The 21925-nt window shown below is 44.6% G+C and overlaps 1 long non-coding RNA gene across 1 annotated transcript in view; it reads left to right on the top strand.

Moving 5' to 3' along the window:
• LOC138802956 (uncharacterized) overlaps positions 1 to 18076 on the top strand; it is a 65480-nt gene extending 47404 nt beyond the window's left edge. Inside the window, exons 4-6 of the long non-coding RNA XR_011364834.1 lie at positions 5246 to 5324; positions 17509 to 17586; positions 17832 to 18076. This is a non-coding gene — a long non-coding RNA (uncharacterized lncRNA). The remainder of the gene's footprint in view (positions 1 to 5245; positions 5325 to 17508; positions 17587 to 17831) is intronic.
• The last annotated feature ends 3849 nt before the right edge of the window (positions 18077 to 21925 follow it).

The following is a 21925-nucleotide window of genomic DNA, read 5'->3' as shown; positions in this document are numbered from 1 at the left end:
AACCTTAAGTACAATGATGCTATTGTTTTAATCCATTTTTGGATCATGTAGTGATGGTGATTTCTGTGTTCTTGATAATGAAATTTAAGTACAACCAGCTCATGTTCACTGGCATCGTCTGTAGCCATAGCCTCAGGCTATTATTTAAGGGATAGAAGGAGAGCAAAGAGAATGCTATAGCAGCCGTGTGGTCACACATCTCCCTCGTCTGCCGCCACTTCCTTTAATGTTTAACAGCAATGAATCTGATCTCTCATTTCACTGTCACAATTCCTTAGCACCACAAAGGGTGGAAGAGAGATAGAACGTCCTAAAGGCGGACGGAAGATTTCTTATTACATCTTTGGAAATATAACTATGGCGCCATCATAGAGATGGTGGAGATGGTTTGGGAAAATTGGGGGAGGGTTGCTTCTTTTCAGTTTAATGAAAGCTTAGCGGTTATCAGCTAGATATCCCCTCTATCCTGTGCATAACCATTGGTCAGACCCCTGGGATTTCTTATGCTGGGGATAGAGCATAACTTGCCCCATGGGAATACCACTTTAACCTCTTAAGGACATATGACGTACCGGTACGTCATATGTCCTCATTAGCACTTCAAAGTGGGGCCGCGCGGCGGCCCCGCTTTGAAGCGCCGCGGTCCCGGGTGCGCATGTAGCCCGGGACCGCCGCTATTAGCAGGCACGGTCTGATCGCCGTGCCCGCTAATTAGCTAATCGGAGGCAGCTGTCAAAAGTTGACAGCTGCCTCCGATTACCGGAGGCAACCTTTCCCTGGTGTCTAGTGGGGGAGATCGCGAGACCGGGGACAAACGAGTGCCGATCTCATGGATCTCTGCAGCATATCTATGCTGCAGAGATCTCAATGAGAGATCAAAGTATATATACTAGAAGTCCCCTAGTGTAAGTGTAAAAAAGTGTTGGTTACGGGCAACGTGGGGTGGTTACGGACAACCTGGGGTGGTTACAGACAACCTGGGGTGGTTACATGCAACCTGGGGTGGTTACAGGCAACCTGCTGTGGTTACGGGAAACATGGGGTGGTTACAGGCAACGTGGGGTGGTTACAGACAATCTGGGGTGTTTATGGATAAACTGAAGTGCTTATAGGTAATCTGAGGTGGGTACCTGTAATCTGGCATGGTTACGGGCAATCTGGAGGTGGTCATTGGCAATTTGGGGTGGTCAGTGGCAACCTGCGGTGGTTACATGTAATCAGGCATAATTACGAGCAACCTGGGGTGTTTTATTTTTTTTTTATAATCTTTATTTGAATATTTTATCCTTACTTACATTTCAAGGCAAAAAAAATGCCATATCACAATATATTACAACAAAATTACCTCTCCCTTCCCCCCTCCCTCCCCCCAAAAAATAAATAATTAAATAATAAATAAAATAAATATATAAAATAGGCAAAATCCAAACCACAAACTTTACACTTTGAATTTCATCCATTTTTCTTTCTGGACATTATCCTCTCAGATTTTCTCTCTGCCATTGATTCCCATTACAAAGACATTGAGTTGATCTTTCATTGGTCTATTCCTATACTTAATTACCATAACACTGTACAACCTACCAGAGACTGTCTCGGAGGCCCCCACCACCACCACTCCCCTAAGTATCTCCTACTAGTTATTTACCCATGATGTAACCTAGACAACCCCAGAAAAGTAGAAAGACGAGCACCGAAAAGAAGAACCCTCCTTTAAAGAGAGAATCCTATCCCCATAAGTTGGGCCGGAGGACGGAAGGACACTGACCCACAGGGTTGTAAGGTCGAGTCAGGTCACCATTCTAACGCCAGGTACCCTTGAAATACTAATTATAGCAAGTATTAAACTAAAAAACAGCAAGTACATATACGTATATATATATATATATATATATATATATATATATATATATATATATATATATATGGGATCTTCACTCCGAGGCAGAAGTGCATATATAATGAACCACTAAACCCCGTTGTTACTCCCCCTTAAATCACACTCCAGTTTATCGTTATGAACCTTAACTGATACCAATAATAGTAAACTCCCAGACTGAAGGGCATCACTTCAAGCCCAGATCCATATATAATGAACAAACGGCTCTCCGTATCACCCCTATTATGCTTTAACCAGAAGTTATTAACTGATATTAAAACTTACTTATTATTTAAATTTCTTAGGTAATCAAGCATCATAGGTCCACGGCTTCTCCCATAGTGTTCCGCTCGACCCCACGCCTCCAACTAGGCCACTACCACCCCGTCCCCCTCCCCCCCCCCCCCCCCCCCCCCCCCAAAGCGGGACCAGATCTCTCCTACACCCCTTATCCAATCATTATGCTCTTTCGGGGGTCTCCGATCCAGTCTCCAGTTTACAATCACCAAATCCTTAATTCACTAGGTTTAACGTGCGGTGGTTACGTGTAATCTGGGGGGTTACGTGCAATCTGGTGTGATTACGGGCAACCTGCGGTGGTTACGGGTAATCTGGGGGGTTTAGGGGTAATTTGGGAGTAAACTGCAATTATTACTATAATAAAAAGTGTGTGTTTTATTTTTTTTGTATGTTTTTCACTTTTTGTACTTTGCTCATTTATTTTCACTATATTACTATGATTACTGTGATATTTTCTATCACAGTAATCATAGTTCAGTGACAGAGACCAAATTGGTCTCTGTCACTTTACATTTTCAGAGTTGGCTGGTTGTGGAGCGCATGCGCACTTCATAACCAGCCTGGACGCCGAGGAGGAAGGAGCTCCCAGGATGAGGTGAGTATATGGGGAAGGGGGGGGGGGGTGACTGGGGGACGGACACTTAACACTTTTTATCCCCTGTCACCAATCATTTATGGTGGCAGGGGATAAAAAGTGCTTATCATAGTATATAGTATAAGTGCTGATATAGTATATACCACTGGTCGCTTGTATCCGATCACTGCCCCATGCTCTCCGCTACCTGCGGTGGAGGAGAGCATGGGGCTTTGATTTATTTTTACATTTCCATCGCTGTGAACAGACTGTCTGTTCACAGCGATGGCGGTGGCCATCTTGGATGTGATGGCCGCCTGGGGAGGGGGGTTAGTGACTGCCTTACTAGGGAGGGCTGGTCTGGGGTCTGATTTGACACATTTCAAATCCCCCCGCCGTGGATTCACGGGGGAGATGAAAGGCACAGCGGCACCGGCCCATTAGTTAACTGCCGGGCACGGCCCGGATCTCGGCAGTTGCGGCGGCTGCCCGGCTATCACTGACAGCCGGGCCCTGCCGGGGATGACAGGAGTGCGGCTCCTGCGCCCCTGTCATCTCGAGGACGTACCGGCACGTCCATCTGCAGGAACAGGCTGCAGATTTGGACGTGATGGTACGTCCTTATGCGGCAAGGGGTTAAGGGCAACAGTCTAGGACATTCTGGCATAACACCTTAAAGTAATACGATCACTCCCTTACTCTACGTGTGGTTCTGTGCCCCATCCACAAGCTTACATGCTGCACATTTGATATGTACCTGTATAAAACTTGTCTGCGCTGTCTTTCTGCTCTAAAATCACTTCATTTCATCGGTGGACAGTATTACCTAGGCGGCCTACATGACAGTCAGGCCCTCGCATCAGCCGGGAGATAAGGGAACAGCTGCTGTGAAGCCACGCCCAGTTGACACTGTTAACCAATGAAATGAAGCGAGAGTACAGGGGGTTACAGTATAAGTAAAAAGTGAAAAATATTCCTTTCTCACAAGGGCCATAAAATATTGCACAGACCTGATCCAAGGGTGACACCATCCCAGTTTAATGGAGGTTTCAGGGCCAATATCTGTGCTGAGCAGTGACTTAGACATACGTTTTCTTTTTCCAATGAAGGCGTTGTGTCTGCAAGGAAAAAATGACAAATGAAATCAAAGGGATTGTGAATCAACCCTGGCTTCTCCTGACATGACTGAGCTTTGAAGGCTGCCGCCCTCCTGTAAGAACAGTACACCGTCTTCTCTACAGTCAGTGGAGAAAGGAACGTTTGCCTTTGCTATTCCTAATGCAAGTGCTTGTATGGTTCAATCAGTATACCGGAACATAAAGAAGCATCAAACAACGCACATACACGCTGTCCAACTAGATTCAGAAAATGACAGCGTCAGCCTTGACTTCTGTGCAAGTGGTATTAACTATGAAAAGCTCCGACATAGAGAAGGGTCAGTGATGACTTGTTGTAAAAGCCGCCCCCTGACACATCTCCCTGAGCCCGCCACCTTGTGTTGTAAATCTATGTCACCATAGCCGCTTTTTATTGCTCTATTTCATGGAAAATAAACTGTAAAGCAGCTTTGTAACACTCAGCCATAGATCCGAGGGCTCCTCATTGGTATTGACCAGACCAGGTATATAACCTTAAAGGGGAACTATCTGCTAGTTAGATGAATCTAACCTGCTGATGTGTCCCTATTGCACAGGAGACCCCAGAGAGGAGGCTGTGTCTCTAATAGCATGTGTCTTACCTTCCTCCTCGCAGCCATTCTGGTGCAGTTAGTAGTTTGCTCCATGGTTAGGAGCACTGCCCCGCCCCCATAGCGCCAATCCGTTCCCTGATGGCCAGCCCCTCTCTAATTATAATCAATAAAGTGGGCTGGCTGGGGGCAGGCCCGAGTGGGGGCAGGGCAGTTCTCCTAATGGGTGCCCCAGTGCTCCTAGTGGTCTTACCGGACCATGGAGCAAACCAGTAACTGCACTGAAATGGCGCAAAGGAGGAAGGTAAGAGACATAGCCTCCTCCTGGACGTCTCCTGTGCAATAGGGACATATGAGCAGGTGAGAGTCGTCTAACCTGCTTATAGTTTCCCTTTAATCTCACCTTATTTATAAATTTAAAAGATCTTGCTTTGTGGCAATGACGTTGTTACCCCATAGACCAGCTTTCATCCACCATGTAATCTTCTGAATGAAGTGGAAAGTGTTTGTTGGGCCACATCACTCCTTATTGGGCCTTCTCTGTTCCAAACATCTGGATGTCCAAGCCTCCGGAAATTAAATGAACCTTTCTGCAGATACAATCTCTGTCATCCAGATTACTCTCCCGATAGGCCAAGAAAACAAATCTGCTGAAGTGGATAAATGTGTCGTGTACGGTGTGAAGATGCACACGCCTAGCAGTCTCTGTTATGGGGGGGTGCACTCTGTAAGGCTTTCACGCTCCTGCGTATGATACATGTTGTCAGGGAATTATGGGAATATTTCACGTTCCTTTTTATTCCAGGAACCCACATGGGATAATCTGCCACAGATCCTCATTTATGGACTGGGTGAAGAGTAAATGGCGTTTCTCACTGGGACAGGTACCGCCACATTATTTCACATGCCTTACGGCAGAAAATTAGAGGCCGACAATGTGCTGATTTAAAGGGGGTTGTCCTCACTCATTTGACCCTTCCTCCTGGTGCTCGGGTCCTCGATTCTTGCTCCTTGTCTCAGCAGGCTTAGCCAGTCACTGGCTGACGTGGTTCATTACCACTATGGCACACGATTGCTTGTTTCCCGTCTACTGAAATAGGCCAAGAAGTGCCAATCACTTTTGAAGCATTTTTCTGTTGCTGGCCATCCCCATGAATGGCTGCCCTGCTCTTCACTGCTCTTCTTTAAAGCAGGACCGAGTGCCCGCTGGAAAGTAATCAGCTCTGGTGCAAGCAAAAATTAGACCTTAAAAGCCACTTCTCTGTGCGTTCTACTGCCTGGATGCGGCAGTCACTTCACCCCCTTCCTGGAGATAGATGTTGGTCCCAGAGGTAGGACTGACATTTTAATGGGTAGTTCACAATAAAAAAAAACTTTCAAATGAACTGGTCCTTAAAAGTTCCAGAGATTTGTAATTCTATTAAAATATCTGAAGCCTTCCAGTACGTATCAGCTGCTGTATGTCCTGCAGGAAGTGGTGTATTCTTTTCAGTCTGACACAACACTCTCTGCTGAATCCCCAAAAAAGATGTGACCTTGGTCTAAAAGTGAGTTCTCACTGTCCCATTGCAGCCCATTACTTCCCGATGGAATGCTCTTAGACTCGGCTATGTTTGGCCACTGATAACCCTCATGTATAAATATTTTTCTAACCTTATAAAGCCCCAGGGCTAGACGGGGGAGAGACTACATTATCCCAATGTACTGACAGCCTGACCAGACTGTGATGCTGATGGGTTTAGTGGAGTCATCTGGAGATCTCCGTATCAGGCAGTATAAGTATGGACAGGTAACTGATATCATTGTATCAGGCTGGATGGATTGCAGACCGCACAGATCAATAAAGCTGTTATAGGAGGTATAGAGCCATCCCAATCCTATAATATGGGAAGGTAACGCTAGAGTCCGTCCCAACCTAGAAGGCTCAGCATGTACTTACCTCTGGCAGATAAAGTTAGGACGGGTTCACACTGCGTCTTTGCTGTTTATTTTTTTGTGCGCATCTGTTTTCATCCATATTTCCTTTGAATTTAATTATAAAAAAATGGATCAAATTGCATTAGTTTTTATAGCGTTTAAAAAAATTGTGTACACTTAAAAAAGAACTTGCGTTTTGATCCACTTTTTTTTATCATAGAAGCCAATGGAAAAATGGATCAGAACGGATGCGCACAAATGCATCTGTTTTTGCATAAAACAGATTGCAGAAATGTAGTGTGAATCCAGCCTTTACTTATACCAGCTGTACATATTTTGTTATATATCAAGTGCCCAGGTTATACCAGGGTGACCCTGTAATGTGTAACAAATGGCAGTGCTGCCCCCTGTATCCTCGGACTCTGACTAGTAGGCTGGGGCTGGGCAGTGATTCTAGGTGGCATGGTCAGCCTGCTTGGTTGTGCGACCCTTCATTAATACAAGTGAATGGAGTCATGTAGCTTTTAGTCACACCCCCCTGTGGGTCTCAGGACACTGGGTCCTGGTCAGGTGATGGGGGATTGCTGTGTAGCCCCATATTTATAGATGATAACTAGTGATAGCGAATACTGTTTGATTGAATAGTAAGGTATTCAATCGTATCGAATATTATGGAATAGAATAGAATATTTGATAATTATTCGATGAGCGTTTAAATCCCCCTTCCCTGTTTTTTTTAGCCAATCAACATGCAGGGAGGCTGCCACAGCCCCTTGGTATACGTAGCACCATGAGAAACGAGAATAACAATGATTGGATGGCATAGTCACATGACCCACTAACATATATACACAGCCCCTGCTGTTCTGCCCTAAGATGCAATTTGGTAGTGAGGGAGAGAACTTGGAGAGACAGTGATTTAGCTTTTGGTTAGGCAGGAGTTAATTAACCCACAACAGTCCTTTTCAGGGCTCATCAAACAGGTCAGTTCAGCAGGTTGCTGAGGGCTAAAGGATAAATATTAGATTTAATACAAAGACTCTTTGTCAAAGAGTAGTGCAAGCAGGCTGCTGTGCTACTATATGTGCTACTATAAGGCCCTCTGTACACCAAGTGCTTTGTGCTGCTGATACGTGCTAGATCTAAAAAAAGAGTAGTATGTGTGTTCATCCAGTGCTACTATGTCATACATAAATACAAAGAGTAGTGCAGGCAGGCTGCTGTGCTACTATAAGGCCCTCTGTACACCAAGTGCTTTGTGCTGCTGATACATGCTAGACTGCTAGATCTAAAAAGAGTAGTACGTGTGTTCATCCAGTGCTACGTGCTTGGTGAACATGTCATGAAAGCGTTGCACGAACTTTGTACGCTAAGTTTTACACGTACATAACTCGTACACACAGGGCCTGAGGCAAACCTTGGCTGACCGTTCCTGAGGTGTCATTGTGGACTTGGTGACCTCCAAGTGGTCGAATAGATGTTTTTCAATAATCGAATACTTGTTCCCATAGACTTTAATGGGATCGAATATTCGATTGCATAGTCGAATATCAGGGAGATATTCAAACAAATTTTGAATATTCTAATATTTCACTATTCACTCATCACTAATGATGATCAACAGGTGCCAAAAAGGGCTAGCTATCTGTAATTTACTTCTATTAAAAATCTGAAGTCGTCCAGTACTATCAGCTGCTGTATGCTCTGCAGGAAGTGGTGTATTCTCTCCAGTGTGACACAGTGCTCTCTGCTGCCACCTCTGTCCATGTCAGGAACTATCTAGACCAGTAGCAAATCTCCATAGAAAACCTCTCCTGCTCTCCAGATTAGAAAGAATACACTACTTCCTGCAGGACATACAGCAGCTGATAAGTACCGGAAATCTGGAGATTTTTTTGTGAAGGTAAATTCCAAATCTCTGGTAACAGTTAATCTGAAAGAATTTTATTTTTCTGAACTACCCCTTTAACGAAGTTATTTTTCTGCCAGGCTCTGCCCCTCTTCCTTGGCGGCTGTGTCAGTGATTGAGAGCGGCTTCTCCACAGACCTTCTGTCATCCTTTACTCTAAAAGACAATTCTTATCTTGATGATTTGACGGGTAAAGCTCGGAGATTGCCGGCTGTCTGGATAAATCTAGGCCCTTGTTCCTTGACAGCCTGACTCAGTGTCTGCAAATGTTACTGGAGATCTGCGTAGCCCATAGCAATGTGAGATTTGTCTATACATTGTGATCCATACCTTGCCGTCTGCCAGATGAAGTCACTCTCTCTCTGTGAACCATAGGCTTCCATCCCCTTCACATACTTTCCGACCCCTTTTTCCTTCCTTGAGAGTGGAAATATTTTCATCTCGGAAACATTTGGAAGTAATCTGGCCACTTTGCTGCGGCTTGTGTGCCGAACATGTGCAGATAAAGGGGAAGGCCTTGGATATAATTGTGGGGTTCCTTGGCAGAGGCCGGTGGTGTCCCCCTCCCCTGGAGGATCTCTGGCTTTGTTATGAGCGGGTTGCCTGGCAGCGGGATCTGTTATGTAGTGTTCCATGATGGGGCCTCATTATTGTGTTATTGAGGATCATTATATTGTTAGCGGATCAGAGGTTATCGATCAGGATCGGCTCCGGTCTGCGGGTAACATGGCTCTGACACCGCTGCTTGTGAGCTGCTCAGTCACCTGTTTGTGCAGATGTTGTAGAGCACATCTGCTATTGCATAAGGCTTGCACACTGCTTGTGTAATGTGTTTCCACCCATAGGACGCAATCAGCACTGATTTATAAAGGGATCACAAATAAGAGTTTTTTCATGCAGTTTTTAATAGAACTCGATGTCAGGTGTCGGCTTGCTCTTATATACATCTGGGCCTTGCGTTTGGCATGTGTGCTATGTTCTTAAAGGGGTACTGCACAACAGAAAAAAATTCTTTCACATCAACTGATGCCAGAAAGTGCCAGAGATTTGTAAATTACTTCTATTAAAAAAATCTTCTGGTACTTATCAGCTGCTGTATGCCATGCAGAAAGTGGTTTATTCTCTCTAGTCTGACACGGTGCTCTCTGCTGCCACCTCTGTCCATGGCAGGAACTGTCCAAGCAGCAGCAAATGCAAATAGAAAACCTCTCCTGCTCTGGACAGTTCCTGGCAGCAGTGGAGAGAATACACCACTTCCTGCAGTACATACAGCAGCTGATAAGTATTGGAAGACTGACATTTTTTTTTAATAGAAGTAAATTACAAATCTGCACTTTCCGGCACCAGTTGATTTGAAAAAAAATAAAAAAAATGGGTGAACAACCCCCAAAAATGTGAATGGGTTGCCATGGGTAGGGTCCGGTGTGAATGTGTGTCAACTAAACCTCACCCACCTGGATGACCAATGGATGCCCAATATTACACGTAGGACTGCCATATGACTGGGAAAATTCTGTAGCATTGGCTGACACATGCGGGTGAAGTTTTGTCCGTGCACTGTCCACACCATGGGACCCTATGTCCCTATCCACATGTATGATATGTTTCTCTATAACCTGTGGCACACCAGACACACTATTACACACACATTCTACTACATTTACCCTACTATGCCAGCGCTGGAGAGCGGGTGTTCATCTCATCAGCCATATGCTACAAGACCCAGTTATTATCAATGGGCATGAGTCCTTTTGATTCTCTGCCTTTGTCTTTCTTCCATAGATAAGGCAGCCAGATCGGCAATAATGTGGATACACAGGACATCTGGAGACAGACATTGACCAGTACGTTCACTAAAGCATATGAGAAAGGAAATTGCCTTCAGAAACCTGATATTTTAGGGAAAGCCTAAGTGCCAAAGAAAACAGCCGAGAAGAAGACTTGTTACACACAATGTATATCCTGAAGAGAGACATTCATAACGTCAAGACGTTCTTAAAGGGGTTCTCCCATCTCATTGCTAGGATGTGATATGTGATGAAATCTTAAAGAAGTTGTCTAGCTTAGACGACCTATAGTCATATGGACTGTGCCGGATTCTTGAGGGGTGTTCTGGGAGAAAAACAACCTACTCAGCCAATCCCCATCTACTGCTGTGTCGTGTCCTGGCCGGTACTCGGCTGAGCGGGAAGATCCTGCTCTGGAGGCAGAGATGAGCAGATGAGCAATACGGGAATGCTATATACCGGTTCTAGGTTCCTGGGGAATTCAGCAGAGGGACTCATTGTTTTAAGGGAGATACAAAGCAGAGAACCCCTTTAAGCAGATTCCCTCTTGTCATATATGCAGTAGTTGTACCCTCTGTATACCTAATTCTGTTGTTCAGTTGTTGGCTCCTTTGGAGTGTTTCATCCAGCTAAGAGAGCCTGTTTTTGTAGCTTTTAGGCATGCGTGTCTCCTATGTTTTACTCGGTGATATGTGATATTGAGGGGGCTGTTTTCCATACATCATGACCTAGCGGGACAGGGTATGATTTCCATGAATCCTGTAGGCAGACATCTCCAGTTTACACAGACTCTTCCTAGATGTTATTTTGATCCGCAGACTGTCGGGATTTGCGCTGCTGGGTCATCGTCTTTCGGTGTGGGGCTTGGGTGTCACTTTACCCATCTGGGTGCGCGTTGTGTTTACCTTTGGGACGGGTTTCCTCGGATTGATCCCCCCTCTGGGCTCAGCGCTTGGTTCCCTCACCACAGCGAACAAGAATAAACAGGAGGAACAATTTTGTGGTTTCGGAATCCCAAAGTGAATATTTTAAGCATTGCACCATTGCACCAGACTCTCTTTTTCTCTTTTTTAGAGTAAGCGGGGGCCATGAACCATTTTGCCAGTTTGGCGGATATATTTATTGTTAATCTTTTTCCAGAGTTCCTGATTTGTCGTCTTAAGCCCCCATACGTTTATTGCTGTATTACTCGCTGTGCTAAATAGTCTGTGGTTTCCAAAATTCACAGCAATATTTTTGTCCGTGTTAGACAAGCCTTGATAAATTGTCACATAGATTCCATGCACTCGCTGCGGGTTTTTTTATTTTGTTTTATTTTAGATAATTTTTTTCCAGGCTTGTGCTCCGTCGCTTCTTATTGATTGCACCGTCCCAGTAGGATATACAAGTTTCCGACTGGAATCATTGTTTGGCTATTAATATAGAAGAGGCCTGTCTTCTGTTTCCTTTATAGTCATCTCATTTACAGTCTTGCAGCTCTGGCACATTGACCCTTGGTCCTCGAGCAACGATTCTGTCAACGTGGAGGCTGAGAATAATGACTTTCTGACACTTGGAATACCAGAAATATGGCTTTCTGATCGATGTATCTAGAACATTGGTTATCAAGCGGTGAGATACCGCTGGTTGTTGATACCAAGTTTATGAACGTTAGATAGGGGTACATGAGCTTCGGCATGGTCTTCATCCATTCATAAAGCTGGAGGATCACCAGGTTCTGTCTGGTTTCATCAGTGTATGAAGTATGAGAAACAAATGGTCTAAAAATTACAGTACACCACTCCTCAACAATATGGAAAGGACTAGATCTTAGTTTCTGCTCTACACACTGATCTTTAGGGATGGATAGGCTGTATTCTCAGTGATGTCACTGATCTCTAGTGATGGATAGGCTGTATTCTCAGTGATGTCACTGATCTCTAGTGATGGATAGGCTGTATTCTCAGTGATGTCACCGCTGATCTCTAGTGATGGATAGGCTGTATTCTCAGTGATGTCACTGATCTTTAGTGATGGATAGGCTGTATTCTCAGTGATGTCACCGCTGATCTCTAGTGATGGATAGGCTGTATTCTCAGTGATGTCACCGCTGATCTCTAGTGATGGATAGGCTGTATTCTCAGTGATGGATAGGCTGTATTCTCTAGTGATGGATAGGCTGTATTCTCAGTGATGTCACTGATCTCTAGTGATGGATAGGCTGTATTCTCAGTGATGTCACTGATCTCTAGTGATGGATAGGCTGTATTCTCAGTGATGTCACTGATCTCTAGTGATGGATAGGCTGTATTCTCAGTGATGTCACCGCTGATCTCTAGTGATGGATAGGCTGTATTCTCAGTGATGTCACTGATCTCTAGTGATGGATAGGCTGTATTCTCAGTGATGTCACTGATCTCTAGTGATGGATAGGCTGTATTCTCAGTGATGTCACTGCTGATCTGTAGTGATGGATAGGCTGTATTCTCAGTGATGTCACTGCTGATCTCTAGTGATGGATAGGCTGTATTCTCAGTGATGTCACTGCTGATCTCTAGTGATGGATAGGCTGTATTCTCAGTGATGTCACTGATCTCTAGTGATGGATAGGCTGTATTCTCAGTGATGTCACTGATCTCTAGTGATGGATAGCCTGTATTCTCAGTGATGTCACCGCTGATCTCTAGTGATGGATAGGCTGTATTCTCAGTGATGTCACTGATCTCTAGTGATGGATAGGCTGTATTCTCAGTGATGTCACTGATCTCTAGTGATGGATAGGCTGTATTCTCAGTGAGGTCACTGATCTCTAGTGATGGATAGGCTGTATTCTCAGTGATGTCACCGCTGATCTCTAGTGATGGATAGGCTGTATTCTCAGTGATGTCACCGCTGATCTCTAGTGATGGATAGGCTGTATTCTCAGTGATGTCACCGCTGATCTCTAGTGATGGATAGGCTGTATTCTCAGTGATGTCACTGCTGATCTCTAGTGATGGATAGGCTGTATTCTCAGTGATGTCACTGCTGATCTCTAGTGATGGATAGGCTGTATTCTCAGTGATGTCACTGCTGATCTCTAGTGATGGATAGGCTGTATTCTCAGTGATGTCACTGATCTCTAGTGATGGATAGGCTGTATTCTCAGTGATGTCATCGCTGATCTCTAGTGATGGATAGGCTGTATTCTCAGTGATGTCACTGCTGATCTCTAGTGATGGATAGGCTGTATTCTCAGTGATGTCACTGATCTCTAGTGATGGATAGGCTGTATTCTCAGTGATGTCACCGCTGATCTCTAGTGATGGATAGGCTGTATTCTCAGTGATGTCACTGATCTCTAGTGATGGATAGGCTGTATTCTCAGTGATGTCACTGATCTCTAGTGATGGATAGGCTGTATTCTCAGTGATGTCACCGCTGATCTCTAGTGATGGATAGGCTGTATTCTCAGTGATGTCACTGATCTCTAGTGATGGATAGGCTGTATTCTCAGTGATGTCACTGATCTCTAGTGATGGATAGGCTGTATTCTCAGTGATGTCACTGCTCTCTAGTGATGGATAGGCTGTATTCTCAGTGATGTCACCGCTGATCTCTAGTGATGGATAGGCTGTATTCTCAGTGATGTCACTGATCTCTAGTGATGGATAGGCTGTATTCTCAGTGATGTCACTGATCTCTAGTGATGGATAGGCTGTATTCTCAGTGATGTCACTGATCTCTAGTGATGGATAGGCTGTATTCTCAGTGATGTCACTGCTGATCTCTAGTGATGGATAGGCTGTATTCTCAGTGATGTCACTGCTGATCTCTAGTGATGGATAGGCTGTATTCTCAGTGATATCACTGCTGATCTCTAGTGATAGGCTGTATTCTCAGTGATGTCACTGATCCCTAGTGATGGATAGGCTGTATTCTCAGTGATGTCACTGATCTCTAGTGATGGATAGGCTGTACTCTCAGTGATGTCACTGATCTCTAGTGATGGATAGGCTGTACTCTCAGTGATGTCACTGATCTCTAGTGATGGATAGGCTGTATTCTCAGTGATGTCACTGATCTCTAGTGATGGATAGGCTGTATTCTCAGTGATGTCACTGCTGATCTCTAGTGATGGATAGGCTGTATTCTCATTGATGTCACTGATCTCTAGTGATGGATAGGCTGTATTCTCAGTGATGTCACTGACCTCTAGTGATGGATAGGCTGTATTCTCAGTGATGTCACTGACCTCTAGTGATGGATAGGCTGTATTCTCAGTGATGTCACTGCTGATCTCTAGTGATGGATAGGCTGTATTCTCAGTGATGTCACTGCTGATCTCTAGTGATGGATAGGCTGTATTCTCAGTGATGTCACCGCTGATCTCTAGTGATGGATAGGCTGTATTCTCAGTGATGTCACCGCTGATCTGTAGTGATGGATAGGCTGTATTCTCAGTGATGTCACCACTGATCTCTAGTGATGGATAGGCTGTATTCTCAGTGATGTCACTGATCTCTAGTGATGGATAGGCTGTATTCTCAGTGATGTCACTGATCTCTAGTGATGGATAGGCTGTATTCTCAGTGATGTCACTGATCTCTAGTGATGGATAGGCTGTATTCTCAGTGATGTCACCGCTGATCCCTAGTGATGGATAGGCTGTATTCTCATTGATGTCACTGATCTCTAGTGATGGATAGGCTGTATTCTCAGTGATGTCACTGATCTCTAGTGATGGATAGGCTGTACTCTCAGTGATGTCAACGCTGATCTCTAGTGATGGATAGGCTGTATTCTCAGTGATGTCACTGATCTCTAGTGATGGATAGGCTGTATTCTCAGTGATGTCACTGATCTCTAGTGATGGATAGGCTGTATTCTCAGTGATGTCACTGATCTCTAGTGATGGATAGGCTGTATTCCCAGTATTGTTGCCCATTAGTAATAACCAGTAGATTTTGGTCTGATCCTCTGGTTGGTGTCGGCAGCGGACAGACGGTGGAGAACCTCTCTAATACTTTGCATTCCATTGTAATGGGTGAAGGTTATTAAGCTGATGTTGCCACGTATAATCCTTTTCTGTAATCTGAAGATGTAAGCCTTTGCTTTTCCCTCTCAGGAACCCTTGACATTATACCTAACCTCTCATTACCCTCCAGCAAAAAAATATAGAAAAGATCTGGCAAATGACAAAAGAATTCCTCTGGACTGTGTGGCAAAGTGTTACCGCTTTATTTGATATCTATTAAAACAACATGTTCCGAAATTGTAAACCAAATCTGAAGAGACTCTTGAGAAGTGGATGCCACCAGCTGCAAGTGTACATCTGCGGCATTATGGGGAAGGTAGAGGCAAGGAAGACTGGAAGGACGCTTAAAGGGAAACTTAACTCTGTGAAGTGAGCATTAAAGGTTTACTCAGCACGAGGCATGGAATGGCCGGGAGCAATAGATTGCACATGTTCCCAATGTAGGAGATCAAAGAGCCGACTGCTCAGATCCCACATACTGTCCTGTGCAAAGATGGATCTGTGCGGCAGACACATCCCAGCTGACGAGAAGGAGACAGGAAAACGTTATAAAACTCAACCTGCCCAGAAGTCATGAAATCATGGAATACGTGATTTGCACTTATATGTAAATGAAGTTTAATGCTATTGAGCGTCCCCAGCCCCGCATCTTCTCTGTGGGTCAGGGGTAGAGCATCTAAACGGAGCAACACCAGCTCTGATGGATACAACAAGACGTCTCTTGGAAGCTGTGGATTAATTACAAGATCAAATTGCTGCCTTAAAGGGGTTGTTCACCATTTTTTTTTCTTTCAAATAAACTGGGGCCAGAAAGTGCCAGAAATTTATTTTACTTTTAGTAAAAAAATAAGTAAAATAATATCCAGTCTTTCAGTACTTATCGTCTGCTATATGTCCTACAGGAAGTGGTAATATTTCCAGTCTGGAGAGTAGGAGAGGTTCTCTATGGGGATTTGCTACTGCTCTGGACAGTTCCTGACATGGACAGAGGTGGCAGCAGAGAGCACTGTGTCAGACTGGAGAGAATACACCACTTCCTGCAGGACATAAAACAGCTGATAAGTACTGGAAGACTGGAGATTTTTAAATAGAAGTAATTTACAGATCTCTATAACCTTCTGACTCCAGCTGATTTTGCTTAAGGCTGCAGTCTCACAGTCAGATCGGTCGTTGTTCATCTGCAAATATGTCAGGTACTGTATGTATTAGAGGCTTTGTAGCCACTAACAATAAGAAGTCTATGGAACACCGTGGGGGCATTTAACAACATGAAGCCCCGTCCCACATCAGATTTACACCTCTCAGTATATACAGTGACTCTGATGCTGATGAAGCCAGGTGTATGTGTCTACACCTAACAGGACCTTTTTCTAAAAAAAAAAAAATCGTTTGCACAAAATTTCACAATTTTCTCCACATTTCTCCACATTTCTTCCAAATGCAGGCTACATATATCGTCCCATTTCTGCTCTGTCCACATGACAGGCACTGCGGCTGCCCAGCCTCTGGCCCTGCGTCTTCCCGCTCACTGATGGTGAATGGAGGTGGGCAGCAGTTGTGTGTAGTAAACCAGTATCATTTTTCTGTACTGGTTGAATAGGCTTTTTAGGCTTCCCCCGTATACGAGGGCGATGTTTGTATATCTAACGGGGGGAGGGGGGGGGGGTGTACCTATACATCTATGGGGGGGATTTATGATTGCTCCTGTTATTCTCTCATTGCTCTCTTCAGTTATATATATATTATGTACTCTCACCATTGTGCGTTCTGTCGTATCCGCTATAGTAAGCTTCCTCCGTGTACGAGGGCAGTGTTTGTATATCTAGCAGAGGAGGGGGCCGTACCTATACGTCTATGGGGGGATTCATGATTGCTCCTGTTTTCTCATTGCTCTCTTCAGTTATTTATATATATATATATATATATATGAATATGTATGAGGTCCTGTGACAGCTCTTTGGCTTTACCCATGTTGGAGACTTCAAATCTGTGTGATCTGTCTGATTCTGTGGACAGTTGTTTTTCACACAAGTGATTAGTGAGAACAGGCGGCTTCAGGTCCGGTAACAAGTTTATTGGGAGTGTCTAACTGGTCTGTAAAAGCCAGAAATGCTAATGAATACTAAGGGATCAAATACTTATTTCACTCCATGAAATACAAATCAATTAATATATATTCCCTAGATTTATTTTCTGGATTTTCTTTTTAATATTCTGTCTCTCCATGTAAGAATACATCTACCATTAACAGTATAGAATGATCATGTCTTTATTAGTGGGCAAACAAAGAAAATCAGCAAGGGATCAAATACTTCTTGGACTCACTATATATATATATATATATATATATATATATATAATATGTATATGTGTGTACTCCCACCATTGTGCGTTCTGTCGTATCCGCTATAGTAAACTTTTTACACTTCTGTTGTTGTTCTTATTATTTCATCTTCCAGGGTATGAATATATGTGCTGTATACCCCCTATCTGTTACATGACTATGAAGGCTCATTGAATCGCTCTTTAGTCATCTGGTAAGAAGTTTGGCTCAGATTAGTGGTAGTTTTCTGAAACTGGTTATCTTATGGAAAATGCTTGCTGTATTTAGCTGTAGGCTTCCTGTACAGTACAACATGTCATGGAGGATTTGTCTACCTATGTCGTGTTCTCTATGGAGGTTTAACTACAGCCCCTTCAGAGTATTACATTTCATGTAGTCAGTATTTCCATGGAAATTGCATTTGTTTTTGTCTGACTTTCCCTCATTTTGGGTCTGTAGAACATGTTGGCTGCAAACTCTTCAAAGATTATGGGTGACAGCAAAAGGATCTGGCAGCCGACCCATTGCCAGTGACGACCGAAAATCTGAAGCCGCTTCACGACCTGTTCTGTCCCTGACACGGCAGATGCTGAAAAAAAAGGTGCGCTTGGCCCCTGCCAGCTTCCTTCCTTCTAACTACACAACTGAGGCCGGAAGACTTCTCTGTGCCCACCGGGGCATTATATTGTGACGGAAGATTGTGTGTGTGTATATGTGTGCGTGTGTATATTTATGTATGTATGTGTGTGTGTGTGTGTGTGTGTGTGTGTATGTGTGTGTGCGTGTGTATATTTATGTGTGTGTGTGTATATGTGTGTGTGTGTGTGTGTGTGTGTAAATGCTTGTATCTAAAACTAAGGAGAAGACAGCACTTCCAAAAACGTCCACATGTAGTATCACATCAGATGTGCAATGTTTCGGCTGTTATAACTTATTTAATAAAAAAAAAATAATAATAATCTTTTCTCTCTTTATGCCACTTTCTATCACTAGAACACTATTATGTACTATTGTGAATAATTTTTTGTTATATCACCAGTCATGTCACTATTTCCATTTGAGTTGCCAAAATAGTCTGTGTCTCTTGATCTTGTACTTATGGTCTCTTTTTATTGCCTTTCATCTTAGGATTCAGTCTTTGGGGTCGGGCTAGGCTAGTGCTGGTATATATAGCAGTGGATTCCCTTTGCAGACCCTGATACGCGGTGGTAACACGGCGTGTAGAGAGCTCAGCACCGTAGCCGCAGTGACTGCGGTGTCATCCAGACATGACAGATGCATTCATGAGTTGGGGTACGACCCATGGTCCCTTTATCCCAGTATATGAGACCTGTAACTTCACAATATATGGACATTTGTGCCCTGCCCCTTATACTAATATTACTCTTTCCCCAAGCCTTACCTTCATGCTCATTCAGCTGCCAGTGGTGTGATGCCAGCACTGGCAATGTGACATGCTTATGCCCATAGACTCTTCTATGCAGGGTTGAGGTAATCTTTGGAGACATAGCCTGTAATAACTACTAGTGCTTACTCTATGGCGTATATTTCTTTATTAGTACAGTTTGGCAGCTCTACTGAATAGGAAACTAAATGATTTTTTTGCCCTTAATATGGCACCCATGCTGGCACAAGGTAAGTGACGACCTTCCGGTCAGTGCTGTCACCGCAGTGCATATGCAGACCCAATGCCGTCCAAGGCAGTCATGTGACCAGGTCCCATCACATGAAGCGGGTGAGTGGCGCTGTGGTGAGACGTCACTGTGGCGCTTCCCAGTCTGGTATTTCCCCTTACCTGCCTGATGTGTGTGTACCCACACGGGTTTATTTGTCACCTGTGTGAATTGGGTCTTATTTAGGGTTATGATTACATATTGGTATATAGATTTGCTTACTGCACAATCGGGTACACACGTTTGCTTGGACATTGGTTCTCCTATATTATCACATACTGTTCATTTCACATGTGTTTGTGTGCAGTTTGATTTATGATGATTTTTGAATAATTGACCCATCACTAATTGATTGTAATGATGACACTGTGTGTTATATACCCTGATTGTACAGTGTATTGTATTTCTGCTTGAGAAAGGCTATAACAGCGAAGGTTGTCTTCTCCTTTGTTTCGGATTTCTGACCTTCCGAGGCCCGGTTTGGGGAGACGTGCAACCACCTGCAACATTATTATTCATACATGGCGCACTCTGTCCGGGGAGAGGGGTTACAGCTATGGAGAGATTATCTCCACCGTCCTGTCCCCTGATGTAAGCCCCAGCCTGAAGTGGATCTGCTATGATTTGGAAGGTGAGGGAGACTTCCTGGGTCAGAGTACAGGGCTGTAGACCCCGCTATGCAGACCATGCCCCTCCCCCACTCCCCCTCCCACCCAGTACAGGGAGCTCTTACACCAAAGCAATGCTCTTACACCAAGTCACAATTATATAAAAAAAATGGGATCTCTTCTTGCAAAACGCTCTCAATCTAAGTTACTCCTAAACCAAGGTACCACTGTGTATGTGTGTGTGTGTGTGTGTGTATGTGTATGTGTATATATATATATATATATAAATATATATATATATAATTACTCAATTGTTCTCTTTGTGTTTATGAATGATCTCTCCTCGCTCTTTACATGACCTGATTTTCTTTTCGCTGCTTTACAGATGACGGTCATGATGTCAGTCACCACTGTTCACACTGTGTGCACCCTACAATATGCCACCAGCTGATATCGGCAGAGCAACGGTTATACGTGAAGATGTCGGGAGGAAGAAGGTAAAGTGTTAATGTGTAAGAAGGAAAGTAAGTCTGCAAAGTAATCAAGTGGATGGGATGAAACGTAGCGAGGGGGATTTGTGACTGAAATTCCCATCCATTCCTCTTAGTGTGGAGGTTTCTGCAACATGCATGGATATCAGCAAGCCTTGTTGGGGTGAATGGGACATTTTTGCAGTAAGTCGATGTGTGAATATACGGTAACACACTGCCTTTGACCTTTTCTCAAGGTCAGCACGCTCTGCTCCTAGGTGATGGGAGGTGAAAAGTGTGAGCGCCAGGAGTCAGAACTTCACATACAGCACACTAGTCAGTGCTCGCAGTCACAGTGGGATGTCAGGGGTTGTGCTCGGTGAGACCCCCACCAGTGGCTAGAATGGAAGCATTGAGCACTAGAGATTAGAGCAATTCAAACCTGCTCGGGTATGTAGCTGTACCCCGCCAATCACAGTGACATATCACATTCTGACTACATATACAGATATATCAGGAAGGGGTTTTACTCTTTATTGGGTCATTCTGTTAGCAATACAGACTCTATTCTAAGTGATTTTATTAAATTAGAGAGTGGCAGATTGGTGCTTTCCCATTGTGGCCCTCTACTTGTACAGTAAGAACTGTTCTCTTCGGTCTTAGATCTTTAGCTCACTTACTGTATGTGTGTGTAGTTATGTGACACTGGAGTAACCACAAATCACTCCCATGTGTTCTCAGTTCTGCTAACATCGGCAGAAATTCTCCCTGCTCCCCAGCAGCTACAACAAGGCACATGAATGAGCGAGGAGCCGCCTTTATTCCTGGAGCGTCCATGCAAACAGATTTATTTCTTTTCCTGACTATTGCGATAATCTGTCCAATGAAAACCTAGCAGAATAGAACAAGCAAATGGAAAACTATAAATGCAAATCACACAAAGAAATCTTACACTGCAGCGACTGGATATTAACCCCTTGCCGCAAAATTACGTTTGGGAAACGTCATGTAAAGCAGGTAGTTCCCGCAACATGACGTTCCCCAAACGACATGCTTTCCCTGCCTCCCCCCTCTGTCCCTGAGTGAGATCGGGCAGCGGGAGGAGGCTGTATCACACAGCATCCTCCTGCTGCCTCTGCCCGGAGGGGAGCCGCGCTCCCCCCGGGCAGTTAACCCCATAAACGCCACAGTCGATGGGCGAGATCTGCTGTCTGCCGGCGATCGGGCGGCGGGAGGAGGCTGCAGAACACTGCCTCCTCGCCCCGCCACTGTAACTGTGTCCCCCGGCCCCCCTTCCCCTGCCGCCGGTACCGGAGATTGCCGCTAACAACGTGAATCCACGGTGGGGGGAGATGAAAATGTATTCATCAGACCCCAAATCAGCCCCTTAGTAGCCAGTAACTAACCCGCTCCCCTCCCCGGACGGCCATAATTTCCAAGATTGCCGCCCCCATCCCTGTGAACAGATTATATCTGTTCACAGGAATGGAAAAGAAAAAATGAATGAAAGCCCCATGCTCTCCGCCACCGGAGGTAGCGGAGAGCATGGGGCAGTGATCGGGGACCCCCCTGTGGGGTCCCGGTACAAGCGATCAGCGGTATATACTATATACCGCTGATCGCTTGTGCCATGTGCCGATCAGCACTTTTTATCCCCTGTCACCATAAATGATTGGTGACGGGATAAAAAGTGATAGTGTCTGTCCCCCAAGTCGCCCCCCACCCCCCCAGTCACCCCCCCTACCCCTTATACGTTACCTGATCCTGAAGCTCCTTCCTCCTCGGCGTCCTGGCTGGTTATG

This window comes from Dendropsophus ebraccatus, chromosome 10, assembly GCF_027789765.1.
Source record: "Dendropsophus ebraccatus isolate aDenEbr1 chromosome 10, aDenEbr1.pat, whole genome shotgun sequence".
In the NCBI taxonomy this organism is placed as follows: domain Eukaryota; kingdom Metazoa; phylum Chordata; class Amphibia; order Anura; family Hylidae; genus Dendropsophus; species Dendropsophus ebraccatus.
The sequence above is the reverse complement of the archived record's forward strand: the minus strand, read 5'-3'. Positions and strand labels throughout refer to the sequence as shown.